Source organism: Sapajus apella, unplaced genomic scaffold, assembly GCF_009761245.1.
Source record: "Sapajus apella isolate SASKATOON/1434 unplaced genomic scaffold, GSC_monkey_1.0 scaffold9, whole genome shotgun sequence".
NCBI lineage: Eukaryota > Metazoa > Chordata > Mammalia > Primates > Cebidae > Sapajus > Sapajus apella.
The window spans coordinates 20,979,405-20,994,943 of record NW_022436949.1 but is presented as its reverse complement, the minus strand read 5'-3'; the positions used below and the strand labels follow the sequence as shown (position 1 = coordinate 20,994,943).

The window sequence follows — 15,539 nt, the reverse complement described above, 5'->3', positions numbered from 1 at the left end:
ATATCAGCAAAAAATGCATGAAAGTTTTCACCAGAAACTTTGAGTGAAACTATGAGTTAAAAAGCCATTATCTGAAGCCATCTTAGATGGTACCAGAAAGCTACCTGAAGTAGAAATAGACCTTACCAGAAATAAACTGGCAGCTATCACCAGATTCCTAGGGCTGAGGGAGCAGGAAACGATCAGCCCAAATAGAAATAGAAATCATCTATAGATTGGTTGGGGCAAGGGAGGGGATGCTGGAAAAGTTGGGAAGCCAGAGTGGTGGGCGGAGGCCTCAAAGAACTCATGAGAGCACCTGTAAGTGAACATGTCCAGATTAAACACACATCAGGACCCGAGAACAGCACCACTCAACCCACAATAGTACCAGGCATCTAAAGTATATCTTGCCTCAACCTATCTCTCCTCCTACCCTTCTCCCCACCAGCTCTGATCCTGAAGGGAAAATAAAATTTCATTAACAGTAGCAGGTGGAAGGGTAGATGTGCTTGGCAGAGAGGAAGAAGCCATCTACTCTCCATCCTTTGGGCTCAGGCTTCCAACCTAAAACGTGTCTGAGCACCTATGGGAGATGCCTCCACTGGACAGCAGGACTGACCTTGTGACACCCCATGAGACAGGACATTCTAATTACAAAACTGAGAGAGAGAGAGAGAGAGAGAGTTTAATTACAAAACTGAGAGAGAGAGAGAGAGAGAGAGAGAGAGAGAGAGAGAGAGTTTTGTGCCTTAAGAACAAATTTTTAAAAGTTGCAGTTCCTTCCTAAGTTTTCGGCCAGGGAAAGGGGAAAGAATAGCCCTATAGAGTTCATTGTAAGGGGCTCTTGGAAATAATCTACAATTGCTTTATGATGACTTCCTCTGAGCCATGTTTATTTTAATATAATACTAACAGTTATTTTCACATGCCTCTCTGCCCAATATGGAAAGAAGGAAGGAAGAAAGGAAGGAAGGAAGGAAAGAAGGAAGGGAGGAAGGGAGGGAGGGAGGGAGGAAGGGAGGGAGAGGAAGGAAAGAAGGAAGGAAGGAAGGAAGGAAGGAAGGAAGGGAGGGAGGGAGGGAGGGAGGGAGGAAGGAAACTAGCCAGGCATAACAGTGTGCACCTATAATCCCAAGCCACTCAGGAGGCTGAGATGGGAGGATCACTTGAGCCTGGGAGGTCAAAGCTACAGTTAGGCATGATTGCAGGCAATAGAATGAGACTGTGTCTCAGAAACAAAAAAAGAAAGAGAAAAGAAAAGAAGAGAAGAGAAAAGAAAAGAAAAGAAAAAAGAAAAGAAAAGAAAAGAAAAAAGAAAGAAAGAAAGAAAGAAAGAAAGAAAGAAAGAAAGAAAAGGTTATATACAGAAAAAAATTATCCAAAAAGAGGCAGGAAAATTTTGATTTAAAAAGCAGTAACAAGGAATCTGTCCAGCTACATTTTAAATATATTTTAAGATATAATAATTAAACCATACTGTATATGCAAGAAAAATTCTGGAGATTAAAGCAAGCAAGGAGAAAATCCCACATATATATTAACTCTACATAAGAATTTAATAATTTATGCAAGCTGCATTTTTAAAAGCAAACTTCTATCTCTAGAAAAAATTCGATTATTCAACTTGTTATTTGAAAGCAACTGGTTAGACTATAACAGAATAAATAATTATCCTAGGCTTGGCACAGTGGCTAACACCTGTAATCCCAGCACTTTGGGAGGCCAAGGCGGGCGGATCACCTAAGCTTGGGAGTTTGAGACCAGTCTGATCAACATGGAGAAACTCCATCTCTACTAAAAATACCAAATTAGCCGGGTATGGTGGCGCATGCCTGTAATCCCAGCTACCTGAGAGGCTGAGGCAGGAGAATCGCTTGAATTTGGGAGGCAGAGGTTGCAGTGAGCCAAGATCGCACCATTGCACTCCAGCCTGGTCAACAGGAGAGAAACGGCATCTCAAAAATAAATAAATAAATAAATTATCCTGTTAAGATGAAAGCGAGGTCACATGACTTATTTGCTTAAAACCCTCCAATGGTTCCCCATGTCTATCAGAGTGAAGGATTCATAGTGACGTTGAAAAGCTTAAATAACATGACACATATTTTCTCCCAGACTTCATTTTGTACTGCTCTCACCCCCCAATCACTCCACTTCACACACTGGCCTCCTTACTGCTCTGCAAACAACACATAAAACTCAAATTACAAGGTTTTCACATTTGTGGTTCCCTTTGCTTTGAACAATTTCCCCCCAAACAGGCACATGGCTCTCTCCACATCTCCTTCAGATCTTTGCTCAAATGTCACCTTCTCAGTGCCTTGCTTCACTGAAAATATGAAAGTACTAAGAAAGAAAATATAGGTGAGTCTATGTAATCTTGTGGTGTAAACAGGCTCCTTAACCAAGACTCACATATTACTGATTAATAAAGTTTACTATTTAAAAATTAAAAACATCCAAATATGACAAATGGAATTTTAAAAATTGATGAAGTAGAAGAAATATATTGGTAACATGTGCCAAACAAAGTATAATTTCTTTCCTATGAAAAACTATGACATGTAAAAGAAATAATAACTGAGTAAAGGAATGGAAAAGAAAATGCTTATACATACATAAAGACAGATTGCCAACATGTATGAGAAATATTCAACTTCAATTATTAAAAAAAAGAAGTGAAAATTAAAGTAATAAGGCACCAAACTAGCAAAGACAAAAAGAATGGTAATATACAACATTGGCATGAGTGAGAAGAAAGATTTCCTTCTTTTTTCCACACAGCAACTAGATACATAAATAAGTACGATCTTTGTCAAGAGTAATTCGGCAATAGGAGTAAAAATATTTAAAATATGCTTACCTTTTGACCCCAGAATTTCACTTCTGAAAATTGGCCATAAGGAAATAATTAGGAACAGGTTGAAAGATTTAACTACAAAATATAATAAAATGGTAATGTGCAATCTTAGAGGTAATAAGCAATGTAAGAAGAAGCACTGCAATATTTTTCTCTTGTAGATGAGCACAGAGAAAGGAGATGTATGAGCTGATTATATGTAAATAAGCCTTAGGTCTTTTTTTTTTAAGGACCATCTGGAAGTGGCAGCTGTATTGCATCTTCACTAAGGCTAGGAGAGGAAGTAGTGGGCTTAAGCTTCCACATAGGGATTTAGGTTAAATATAAGAAAAGTATTTCCTTACAAGAAGATTTGTAAACATTGGTATTGGGTGAAGAGGGAGGTTGTATAATCACATTCCCTGGAGGACTTTCCTGTAGAATAGACTTTTATCACATTAAGATGATTTTCAGTGCAGGCCTCAAGAAGCAGAGTTTCGTGTCTTAAGTTCATGTGCCAGTCTTCTATTTTTAATTACACTATGATGTTTGATCACTGCATTTGTGCCCTGTGTGGCATGGGTTCATATTAGAGTAACTGTCACTCGTCTCATTAAAATAATACTTTGAATTATTCTTTATTAACCAAATGAAATAGGTTTCTCAGTAAGAATTAGGGTGGAAGACTGTCTTCAACCCACCAGCTGCCATGCATTACATAATCCTTGTACTATTTGAACTCCTTTGGGTGATCTTGGCTTTTCACAGAAAGGTGTGAGTCTGAAACCAATTTATCAACCCTCTAAAAAGCCAAAAATATTCCAGGTCCACTTCTCAGTTACAGTAGAAACAAGTGTTCTAGTTTGCATAACCCATTCAGGTTTATTATGATTATTAATTTTATTATGATATTCTTACTGAGTATTGAAGACTATGATTAAGCAAATATTAAGAACAATTCTATTAGAGTATAACAGAATTGCACACAACTATTGCAAAGTTCTGATATAAAGGGAATACTTTACAAATATGGAAAAAAGATTTGTACATGCTCAAGAGAAAAAAAAGCTGGATATAAAGACTATTACAGGAATAGATTAACATTAAGTCAATTCTAATCATTTTTCAAGGCAGCACAAATACACTTACCAAAGGAAAAAATGAGCCTAAGGAGAAAAGAATAGAAATTGCTTATATAGAAATTAGAAGGGATAGTATTGTATTATACACAGCTTAAAGAATCATATTTTCACATTCAATAAACTTCAAATATCCTCATTTTTCAAACAAACAAAATCTGGCGTTGTTTCTCTGGTTGCATCATAACTATATACCACAAAATAAGGAATTCTGTAATGACTTCTTAGCGATTCTATGTTTAGAGTGTTCCACACAGGAAAGGAAAAACTAAAATGAGCACTATTTGAAACGGTACTAGTAGAGCACACTCTACTAAAAGGAAAAGAAGATGGCATTTGTGGTTTCTATAGCCCATTTAACCCAGTTCGATTAATTTATTTTAAAGCAACGTAGTTTCTCCTTAAGTTCTTGCTGTTACAGCTAGTCTATTCTTTCTAAACTTTAACTTTTATTCCTTGGACACACCTCGTTCTTGCTCAGAATATCAGGTACCTAGCATACCAAGGTCTTATCTGCCTACAAATCAGACCCCTCCTTGGCTTCAAGAAAATTCTACTTCTTGAGTTTCCTAAACTCCAACCTCAAAATATTCTTTAGATCGCTCATTCTTCCTTCTAAACATATAGCCTACTTCTAAATATTTAAGATTTTACTTTTCAGAATTTCCTTTATTCCTGTCTCCCTGGTGGATGAAGAATCCATTCTTGTTTCTTTCAACTCTTCATTCTCATATTGTATTAATGTTCCATGCCATTCTGCTTAGTGCCCTCCTAGGTAAGTGGTCCTCCTTTCCATAGCTTCAAACCTAATGTCTGAAGTCTTATCTCTGGCCCTCTTGGGTAGGCATATTCTCTTCTGAAAGACTTTAATACGACAAATATTGTACAACTTGTAACATTTAAGTTTGACTCAGTAGCAGTGTAGGTTCTGAATCTATACAATTATTTTTAAGATTTGCCAGCCCAACCTCAACCTCCCAGATATTTTAACTTCGCTCTTCAGTGACAATCCAAGAAAGTGACTATTGCAGGAATTTCCAAGAAAGGAACATCAGGGGAGTCTTAACTTTATTCCATGTATAAGATTAGCCTTTATACATATAAATACTTACTAAATTGAGTATTAATCTTGTAATCAGCTGTTAAATTGGTAGAACTATAAGTCCCAGACTAGAGAGCAATTTATTCAACAAGAGTGATTATAAGTAGCACATTAGAAGTTAAAGAAAGCAATGTGCCAGTTTTCTTTACAACCCTGATTTTTATTTATGATGGCCATATGTGTAGCAAAAAATAAATAAATGAATAAACTTTGTTGTCAGACTCCCTTGCAGCTAAGGTTGGCCAAGAAACATAATTCTGGCCAATAAGATTGCAAATACAACTCACTGAAAAAGTTTTCAGAAAGTTTTTTATAACGAGCTGACTTCATTGGCATGAGTTCTTTGCCCCTTGTCCTTCACCCTTCTTGCTGGCTAGAGTCTGGTCACCATACTCATGGGGCAAAGAGCCATCTTGAAATCATGAGGAAGAGAGTAAACATTTGAGGGGAAAGTTAGAAGCCTGGATCTCTGATGACATTGTGCGTACCATAGCTGGTTTGCCTATCTTCACACTTCCGTTATGTGAGAGAAAAATTGATCCCTTTTATGCCACTGTATTTAGTGTTTTCTACTAGCAGTCTAATATATCTCTAACTAATATAACTGGCAAAAAGGTGACTATGAAATTTTTATTTTATTTATTTTATAAAAACAAATATATTTTAGGAAGATGTGTTTATCATTGAGAAAGTGACTTTCCTTTGGAGGAAAAATTAAAATATTATAGATGCAACATGATCATTCTTTTTTTAAGAGGTTCTTCTACCTTACAAATGCCTTCCTCTATAATATAAAAATGGTCCTACCATTTTTTACTTTTTTACTGTCATAAATTTGCTAAAGGAAGAAGAGAAAATTAGGGGATTAGAGACTTCATGTTAATTTCCAAGGCTCAATCCTTAGTTTCTACTAATGCTTAGCATAGCTGCCCTCTTTTCTCCTTATGCCTTATATTGATTGCAGACAACAGAAAGTTACTCTAACTTAGCAGTCCCCAACCTTTTTGGCACCAGGGACTGGTTTTATGGAGGACAATTTTTCCACGGACAAGGTGGGAGAGACGGTTTTGGGATGAAACTGTTTCACCTCAGACCATCAGACATTAGTTAGATTCTCATAAGGAACACTCAACCTAGATTTTTCACATGTGCAGTTCACAATAGGGTTTGTGATCTTATGAGAATCTAATACCTCCGCTGATCTGACAGGAGGTGGAGCTCAGGCAGTAATGCTCACTCACCTGCCACTCACCTCCTGCTGTGCAGCCCAGTTCCTAACAGGCCATGAACCAGTACCCAGCCTGGGGGGTGAGAACTGCTGCTCTAACTAACCTAAGCAAAAAAGGAAATTTGCTGGAATATCAAGTCGCTCACAGAGTTAACAGGAAAGCCAGACCCAAGGCAATTCTAATCCTAACTACCCAGAGTTAGGTCAAATCCCACAGATTAAGTGCATAGTCCACGATACCTTCCTGACTTCAGATACCAGCCCCAAGCTCCAGGGTTCCCAGGCCACCGGCACATCTACCCAATCAGCTACAGTTTTGGAGATTCTCACTGCATCCTCAATAATTTTCTTACAGAAAACTCACAGAACTGAGGACAGTGTGATGATTAATTTTTTATTATAAGGGTCACAAATCCACACAGATAAATAAAGAGATGTATATTAACTGGCAAGGTTTGGGACATCCCAAACACAAAGTTTTCCAAACACAAAACTTTCATGTCCTCAGGATGCCTCATGCTTGTAGCACACTGATGTGTGATCACCAACCAGAGAAGTTCAGTCAGGCTTTCAGTGTCCAGAGCTTTTATTGAGGTTTCTATGTGTAGCATCATTGGTTGAATCATCAGCCACATAGAACTGAATCTCCAGTTCCTTTTACCTCATTGGAGGCTAGGAGGTTGGGCTGATACCATGTCATGCAAAACTCTAACACTCTATTCATCTGATTGGTCTTTCTAGCACGGCCAGCCCAATTCGGAGTCAACACATTAATATAAATGATCTAGGGGTCTGCCATGAATCACCTTGTTAGTAAACATTATCAGGTGTGATCTGAAGAGCCCATAATGAAAAAAAAGAGACACTATTACTCAGAGAATTCCAAGGATTTAGAGACTCCCCCTAGTAAACAGGACAAAGGCCAACAAAGTTTTATGTTATACCACACTGAAGAACCCGGCTCAGAAAATTAGTAGAAACTAGGATTACAGTCAGGACCTCTCCACTGGAATAGTTATCTTAGAACATAGAACATAACCGCCACCTCCAAAGACATCCTTGGAACTCTCCACTGAGATTACCACAAACAGCAGGTAGCACTGTGTACACTGAGTACCGACAAACTAATGCCACATCAAAATGACTAAATACTGTCTAGATTCTTTGTGTCACTTCTCCCATATTCAAAATTCCTGGCATGAGCGTCTCATTATCCAAATTTAGGCCATGTGCACACACACTAGCTCATGAGAAAGATGAACACTTATACCATGTAGACTTCTAAGGTGGAAATAAGGATCTTGCCTGAAATAACAAAATTCCTATCACATAGGAACTCGAGTTCCTGGGCAGCAAAAATATGACAAATACCCCTACACTATAACCCTTTCACTAATTAAAATCTATCTCTCTCTATATATATATATATCCTAGTCTCAAAAATATGCTTCTGCCAAATATAATGACACCATCTCTTGTATAACTAAAACATGTCTTTTTACTCCTACAACAAGGAGACCATCCAAAGTCCCATTATATACAAATCTAAATACACGTCTTGGCTCTTTAGTTACAATCTATTCTTCTCTAATTTTGCCTCTATCACACATAAATATTGTTCAGCCTATAAACTCAATATGCTCTATATGAAATAGTGTTTTCAATGAGCAGGAAACAAAAGGTAGATTAGTCAAATATGTAAATATATACAGAGAAAGAGAGAGACAAAGCCAGTAAAATAAGAAGAAGTAACTACACTTGTTTATGCAAAATCATGAAGACAAATATGTCTTCCCCACTCCTTCATTTCATGTCCCCTTGGCCATGAGCCATCACAAAAGTTGGTTAACTAACATAATCTCTGGGATAATCTAAACCTTTATTCCTGAGAATTCTAAGTCTTAGGTGATCCTACTGTATACAATTAAAGTCATCTTTAAGCCATTTTTTCTTTATTGCTATACTTGGCAATACAAAGATCTTCCCCCAACCCCATTCTTGTCTCAGTTGATTCTGTCCATTCTCCTTTCTGCCTCTGCTGGGAACTAGCAACTCTATTTTTCTTCAGTGTCAGGATTAATCACCCCAGACAGCACCATAATCCCTCTTTTTAGTATATTCAACTCATGATGAAGAATCTAAAAAGACCAAATAGCTGTCTCAGCTTCCAACTCAAAAGAACCCTTGTTACAATGCCTGGTGGATGCATTCATCTCTTGCTTACTAAATCCTCTAAGCCAGAAGAGTCTGGAGTTAGCACAACTTCTAGGGCACACTGTGAGTTGTAAAGCATAGTGAAAAGCATCAAACTTTCTATCATTCCTTCTTCTCCAGACTCACATATTATCTATCTCTGAGAGAAATCTTTCCATATACTGCTCTCCTGAACAGGCATTCCAATCTCATAAGGAGATGTCCTGAATGAAACTGTAAGAGATCCTCTAATAAGCCATCCAATTATGGTGTAAGTAAGCTGCTTTGGGATGATAGTATATGTGATAAAACCAATTATGCAATGGCCAGCAGCATATTACCTGATTTCACTCACAAAATAACAATTTCATGGCCAGAGAAAGGTTGGACAAGATATTCTGATGAACTAAAAGTCATCTGTTGAGTCTATAATCAATGCCTGAAATAACAGGAATTAATGCTTCTAGAAGTGTAATAGACAGAAAAAACAAATCCAATCCATATCTTAAGGTGTTTTTCATTGGCACAAATACTTGATGTCCCACTAAAAAAAGTAATCACCCTGCCAAAAGTCTCACCCAGGCTCTAGCTCCCTAGCTCAGAGGGGACTAATTCTACTGGAAAAATTGAGTCCTCAGCAATAGTGATAACAAAATAATATAGAGAAGTATGTCCTTAGTATTTTTGTTCCTTTGGCTGATTGTAACAAATTGCCACAAACTCAGTAGCTCAAAACAACAAAAATTCATTCTCTCACAGTTTTGGGCACCAGAAGTCAGAAACAAGACATCAGTAGGACCTTGTTCCTTCTGAAGTCTAGGGAAATCTTCCTTGCTTCTTTCAGCTTCTCATGACCCCAGGTGCCCTTTGGCTTGTGACGACATAACTCCAATCTCTACCTCCATCTTCACATGGCCTGCTCTGTGTCTCTCTTCTCCCCCATTGCCTCTTTTTTAAAAAATTGCTACATAATAATTTTAAACATTTGGAGGTACATATGGTATTTTGATATATGCATATAATATGTAGTAACCAAATCAGGGTAATTGGATTATCCATCTCCTAAAACATTTATCATTTCTTCATATCGAGAACATCCCGAATCTTCTCTTTTAGATATTTTTAACTATAAAATAAATTATTGCTAACCATAGTCACCTGACAGTGCTAACACTAGAACATATTTTTTCCCGGTAACCCTAATTTTGTACCCATTAACTAACCTCTCTTCATCCCTCCTTCCCCTACACTTTCCAGCCTCTGGAAACCATCATTCTACCTCTACCTCCATGAGATCAACTTTTTTAGCTCCCACATATGAATGAGAACATGAATAATATTCCAGCCTGTATATATACCACTATTCATCAGTTGATGGACACTTAGGTTGCTTCCACATCTTGGTTATTGCTCTATCTCTTGTAAGTATCTTATAAGGATATTTTTCAATGGATTTAGTACCTACTCAGGAAATCCGGGTGACTTTTTCTCAAATTCCTTAACTTCATTAGTCCTGCAAAGATTCTTTTCCAAATAAGGTCATATTCATAGATTCTGGGGATTAGTATGTGGGCATATCATTTGGGGGCCATCATTCATCCCACCACAATGAGTTTCATCACTGTCACCATTGCTATATAATTCCTAAGATCATTATGCAAGCACAAGGAGAATGGGCAAGAAGGCTGACTGACATCTACAGAGTGGGTCACCATCTATCCTGAACCTTAAGAGACTCTTGACAAGCATTCAAATGGTACACTAATATTAATTTTCCCACTCTGAGAGCATTCAGAGTGGAAGAAGATATCCACTACCCTCTACCAAAATAGTCTTGCTACTTCTAAGTTTCTGACTATCTACTCAAACTATTAATTATTACCCACTGGTTTTTGTTATTACTTAACTCAATCTATGACTTCTTACAGGCAAATTAGACAACATGTTTACTTCCCTTTAGGACCAGCATTGAATTAAGGAGTACAGTCATGTAGCGTAAGTCCACCAAGGCTGGCCCCAGGAAATTAGGAAGAAGCATGTGTAAACCAAGAGCTATCTATCTACCTATCTATCCATTTATTGATTTATTTGGCATCTCGGGCTACTAACTGGTCACAGGAATCCCTCCATGAGGCCACTGGGGTGGAGAGACAGCAGCAGGGTAGCAGGAAAACCCCCAGGAAGATGAGAATCCTCCTTGCGCAATTTAACATGTGCATTCAATACTGGCTTGGAACCATTCCTCTGTGTGTGTGCGTGTGTGTGTGTGCACGTGTGTGTGTGTGCATATGTGTGTGTGTGCGCATGTGTATGTGTGCATTTCACTTGATGGAGTACTGCTGTGTATTCCTCACTTTATTTTTTGGTGAATGAGTTTACAACTGGTTCATAATGGGAAATTCAGATCATAATGTCAGGCATTTAGTCTCTACCATTTCAAGAGTTATTTCTCAAAGTAAGACTAGTTACTTGCTGGAGAGGTCATAACTTTCATTTTTAAAATGATATTAGAGGTCTTGACTGTGAATTTACTACTAGGGCTCCATAAAGCATCCCAATCTGCTACAGACTCTTCAAGCTTCATTGGATCTGCTGGATCATATGGGCTGCCAGGTAGAGTTGATTGCACTGCAACCTGGACTGATTGCCAGGAGCTCTGTTGATTTGAGTTAGTGAGAAGACAACATCTGGAACAACAGCTGCACTTGGAGGCATCACCTAATTAAGCTTACAATAATCCACACTCATTCTCCAAGACCCATCTGTCTTCCCCATCAGCCTAATTGGAGAGTTAAATGGAGCTGCGATAGAAATGACCACAACCTACTGTTTCAGTCATTGATGGTAGCGCTAATCTCTCAGATTCTATGGGAATATCCTACTGCGCTTGGTTTACTCTTTTGGTAAGGAAGGTGAGATCCAGGAGTTCCATCCTTGTTCTTTCCTTTCATAACAACTCTTATTCCTGAGTTAACAAGTAAATGTATTTAGCCAGTTGCCTAGAATGTCTTTTCCAAGAACACACAGGAAATGAAGGGAAAAAGAAGAGGATGTGTCTGTAGGTCCCCTATGCCTACAGTGAGATGTACTTGGGGCAAGACTCTATTTATCAAACGAATACCATACATTTCTACACTGACCATTGAACCACAGTGCCATTCTTCCACACCAGAAATGTGCAATTTGGGAGCCATTATCTGAAAACAACTGAAAGGTCTACTTACATTCTTTTCCTCAGAATATATTTACCAAAAAATGACCACAGGTCTAGAAACAGGGTAATGGCTCTGCCTTTCTTTTGGTAAGCTTTATTTTGAGACATGGAGATTTTACGCCAATTTATTAGGAACTTTATGAGTTGCCCATATATCTCTGATCTATAGACTCCATAATCAATAAGCCAGTGCTAAATAGCTATGTGTCTCTATTAGGGAAAGCACAAATACCTAGCCTCTGGAGGTTAAGTGTCTGACTTCTGCACCTGCCCTTCTCAATCTTAGGATCTTTCCAAACTCCATTGTAATCTGGCAGACTATTTCAATATTAGTGTCTCCCATCAATATCCCCATCTGACAAGAGAAGCCACAATCACATTTTTTATAGATACTGGTAGTTCCCTCATTGAAGTATTTCTCAAGGCCTTAGTAACAAGCTGGTCATCTGTGTCTACTTAAGCAACATAGTTAGGAAGTAGATGAGATTCATATTATAAATTCAGTCATTTTCTTTCTAGATATTATTGTAAATAATTTATGACATCTTAATTTTCTTTAGCATGACTAGTAATCTATACAGCTTCCTGTTAGCCAACCTAAGAATTAAAACTACCTTGCCCTATCAATGAATTCAGATAATGGCACTATACAAAAAAAACAGACTAACCCAAAACTATATTTCTTCTCTTTTTGGTTGAGCATGTTTGGAATTTAATAATAATAAGATACATTTTCCCGTAGGTATTTCATTATACAAATTGTTAAGTATATTTATTTTATATATTTATTTTATTGTATAAAGCTATTACAAAGTTTGACAACATAAATTATTAGTATGCTGAAATCCAATTTAGTTACCAATTTGAAATGAAAACGGGAAAAGAGGGTTTGGATCTGAAGAGAACTGGCTTAAGAATGGGAAGGACTGCCTCTTACCACAAAGACAAGGGTTTTTACCTGAGATATTGTGAACGCATCAACTGGCAAAGGAAGCTCAAAGAATTTGGGTTTTGTGGGTATTTCAAGTCCTTCAAATCCTCCCATATATCCTTATTTTAATATTCAGAATGTTACTCTGTCCCATTTAATATTTTAACTCTCACCAAAGAAGCTGAAGAGGGAATAAATAACGTATTCACTTGGCAATCCAAGACTAACCTTTTTATTTATTTTTTGGATACCTCATTTCTACCACTGTAAGAGTCCAAAGATTCTGCTAGCATCATCAGGTTAAATTCCCTGAGCTTAAGTTTGTGACCTGAGAATTTAACATTTGAGCTTGTCATTCTTTTTTTACCCAAGCCACCTAGTATGTCTAAAAGCAGGCCCCAACATGCCCAGTTAATTTTTTTCAGCTGTTATTCAACATCAGCAAATTGATACCCAAAACCTGCTCTTCAATTTTCACTGGATTCCAAGTGATGACAGAAAAGTTAACCATTTTGTCATTGCTTACCACAGTCTGTCATCCTTCGATCACTGACACAACTGCATTTTCACTGCTTTTAACTCCAGTTATGCCAAGTAAATCCCAGACTTGCTTCTTTTCCCTGGAACCAACTTTCATGCTAGTCAAGATTCTTGGTTGCCTAGAAAAAAAAAACAAAAACAAAAAAAACCTGGTTATAAAGCACAAAAAATAATTAAAGAATATTTATTGGATACTCCAAAATCAATAAAAGGCCTTAAGGACAAGATTTTTAAATGATCAAGAATACATGGAATATCATATTAGGTGAGTGTAGGGTCATATGACCAGACCTGAGGTGATGGGATAGACAGAGGGAACTTGTATTCATTCTTGACTCCCGTTAGCTTGCTCTGAATGAGAAGAGAGAATTAAATGCAGCACCTTAAAAGAAGTGTGGAGGAGGCTCTAAAGAGATAAATACTGGTACCATGTTATTGGATGAGAGTAACAGGTTGAGTGTCACACGTAAGTTGACAAATACTTTAAAAAGCAATGATCTCAACCCCAATTCCATATGCTCTTCTACTGGGACACATACTGATAGAAGTCAGAGTCTTTATCTTATGCTTCCTTTAAGCTCTTGTTGCATACAATAGCAACTCAAATGTGAATAAAACCTTTAATACTGTTTTCTTCAATTTCCCTGAATTTTTGATGGGCTTGAGCAAGTTAAGCTACCTAATTTTTCTCACAGCTACTATAAGTAAAAAGATGTCTACAAAGAGCAATACTTTATTTTTTACATACATAAGTTAGAAATGAAAAGCATTTTAGTTAGAAGTATAAAGAACTTACTTTAAATACCTTCTTTCTTTTATAAATGAAAATGTCCTTGTCTTTAATAATCTTCATCAATTTGATCATTCTTTTTTTTATGTCTTGGAGCTGTTAGAAAGTATTTAGCTCTAAGGCTCACATTTGGTATTTTTACTAAATTTTATTTTATTTTCAGCTGTATTTTCAACCTTTTAAAAATATTATGAATTATACACACTGACTAAGAACCAGGTAAAAAAAATATGAATGCATATTTGTCAATAACATTTTGGACTCTGTGATATATAGATACTATTATTCTGAGAGGTTGCCTTCCAGGGATGCTGAGTCGGGATCATGCAAGTCTTCTATGGAAACATAGTTGACCCTCTGCATCTGTGGGTTCCACATTCAGGGGCTGAACCAACTGTGGATCAAAAAAACACTCAAGAAAAAACTGTGTTTGTACTGGACATGTTATAGTCTTTTTTTTTTTTTCTTGTAGTTGCTCCCTAAACAATACAGCACAACAGCTGTTTACACAGCATTTACATTGCATTAGGTATTACTAGTAATCTATGGCTGATTTAAAGTATACAGGAGGATGGGCATAGATTATATCCAAGTACCATTCCATTTTATATTAGGGACTTGAGCCTCCTCAGACTTTGGTATCCAGAGAAGGTCCTTGAACTAATTGCTCATGGATACTGGGGGGCAGCTATTCTTTCTTAGCCTTTAAAATTGACAATTGCTCTTGTGCTTTCTTCAAATCTCATGAAGTTATGCTGTCTCAGGCCATAGGTTCTTCCAGCCATAATTCACAAAACACTGATTCAACCTCCTACAGCTACAGTTATGTGTGGTGCCTTTCACTATGTTGAAGATCAACAATACCTCTAATTGTCTCTCATTTGTTCAATTCTACTTGGCCATTTCTCTGAAAATACCTCAAGTCAATACTAAACATGCATTTTACCATCAAACATGATACTCTACTTGTGTTTTCTTGCAAGCTGATTATTTACACACCTTCTGTAAGCCGCAATCATTCAAAATTGTAGACCAGACCACAAAACACATAGCAAAAAGAGAGGCCCCCATCAGCCACACACACTGCAGAGCACACTCACCTTGGGACAGCACAGTACAGTGCTCTCCAAAGGTGAGAATTTGCAGCATGGTGGGTTCTTGCTCAGGGGTTGAGCATGTTCATGTGGTCATGAAACCCTGGCTGGCTAAGAGCATACAAGAACATTTGGCAAGTACCGTGTTTACTAGTGTACTACTTCACACATGTTTCTGTCTGCATGTGCACATTTTTCAGAAAGGTAGTTCAGAGACAAATGACTGCATAGCAAATCAATGCTACACAAAGAAACATAAAATCAGGAACACGTAGTTTCTGTATCCTTATTAATATTTTTATATACATAATTTTTAATTGTCTGTAGAAAATGTTAAAAGACACTAAAATCCAAATCACATACATCTGTTGTATATGTGTTTACTTACAGTCTTTATTTGTTGTTCAAAGATGGACTATATATAACCTCTAACTTTATCACAAACTTTTTTTTTTTTTTTGAGACGGAGTTTCACTCTTGTTACCCA

The 15,539-nt window shown here is 37.3% G+C and overlaps 1 protein-coding gene and 1 long non-coding RNA gene across 5 annotated transcripts in view; one reads left to right on the top strand and one right to left on the bottom strand.

Annotated features, from left to right (window-relative positions):
• The window catches only part of KLF12 (Kruppel like factor 12), a 636,627-nt gene that overhangs the window by 28,664 nt on the left and 592,424 nt on the right, over nt 1-15,539 (top strand). The gene's annotated exons all lie outside the window — the stretch shown is intronic.
• LOC116551164 overlaps nt 1-15,539 on the bottom strand; it is a 224,267-nt gene that overhangs the window by 111,165 nt on the left and 97,563 nt on the right. For all 4 annotated transcript variants that reach the window (XR_004268741.1, XR_004268742.1, XR_004268740.1 and 1 more), the window contains one exon: nt 13,155-13,287. This is a non-coding gene — a long non-coding RNA (uncharacterized LOC116551164). The remainder of the gene's footprint in view (nt 1-13,154; nt 13,288-15,539) is intronic.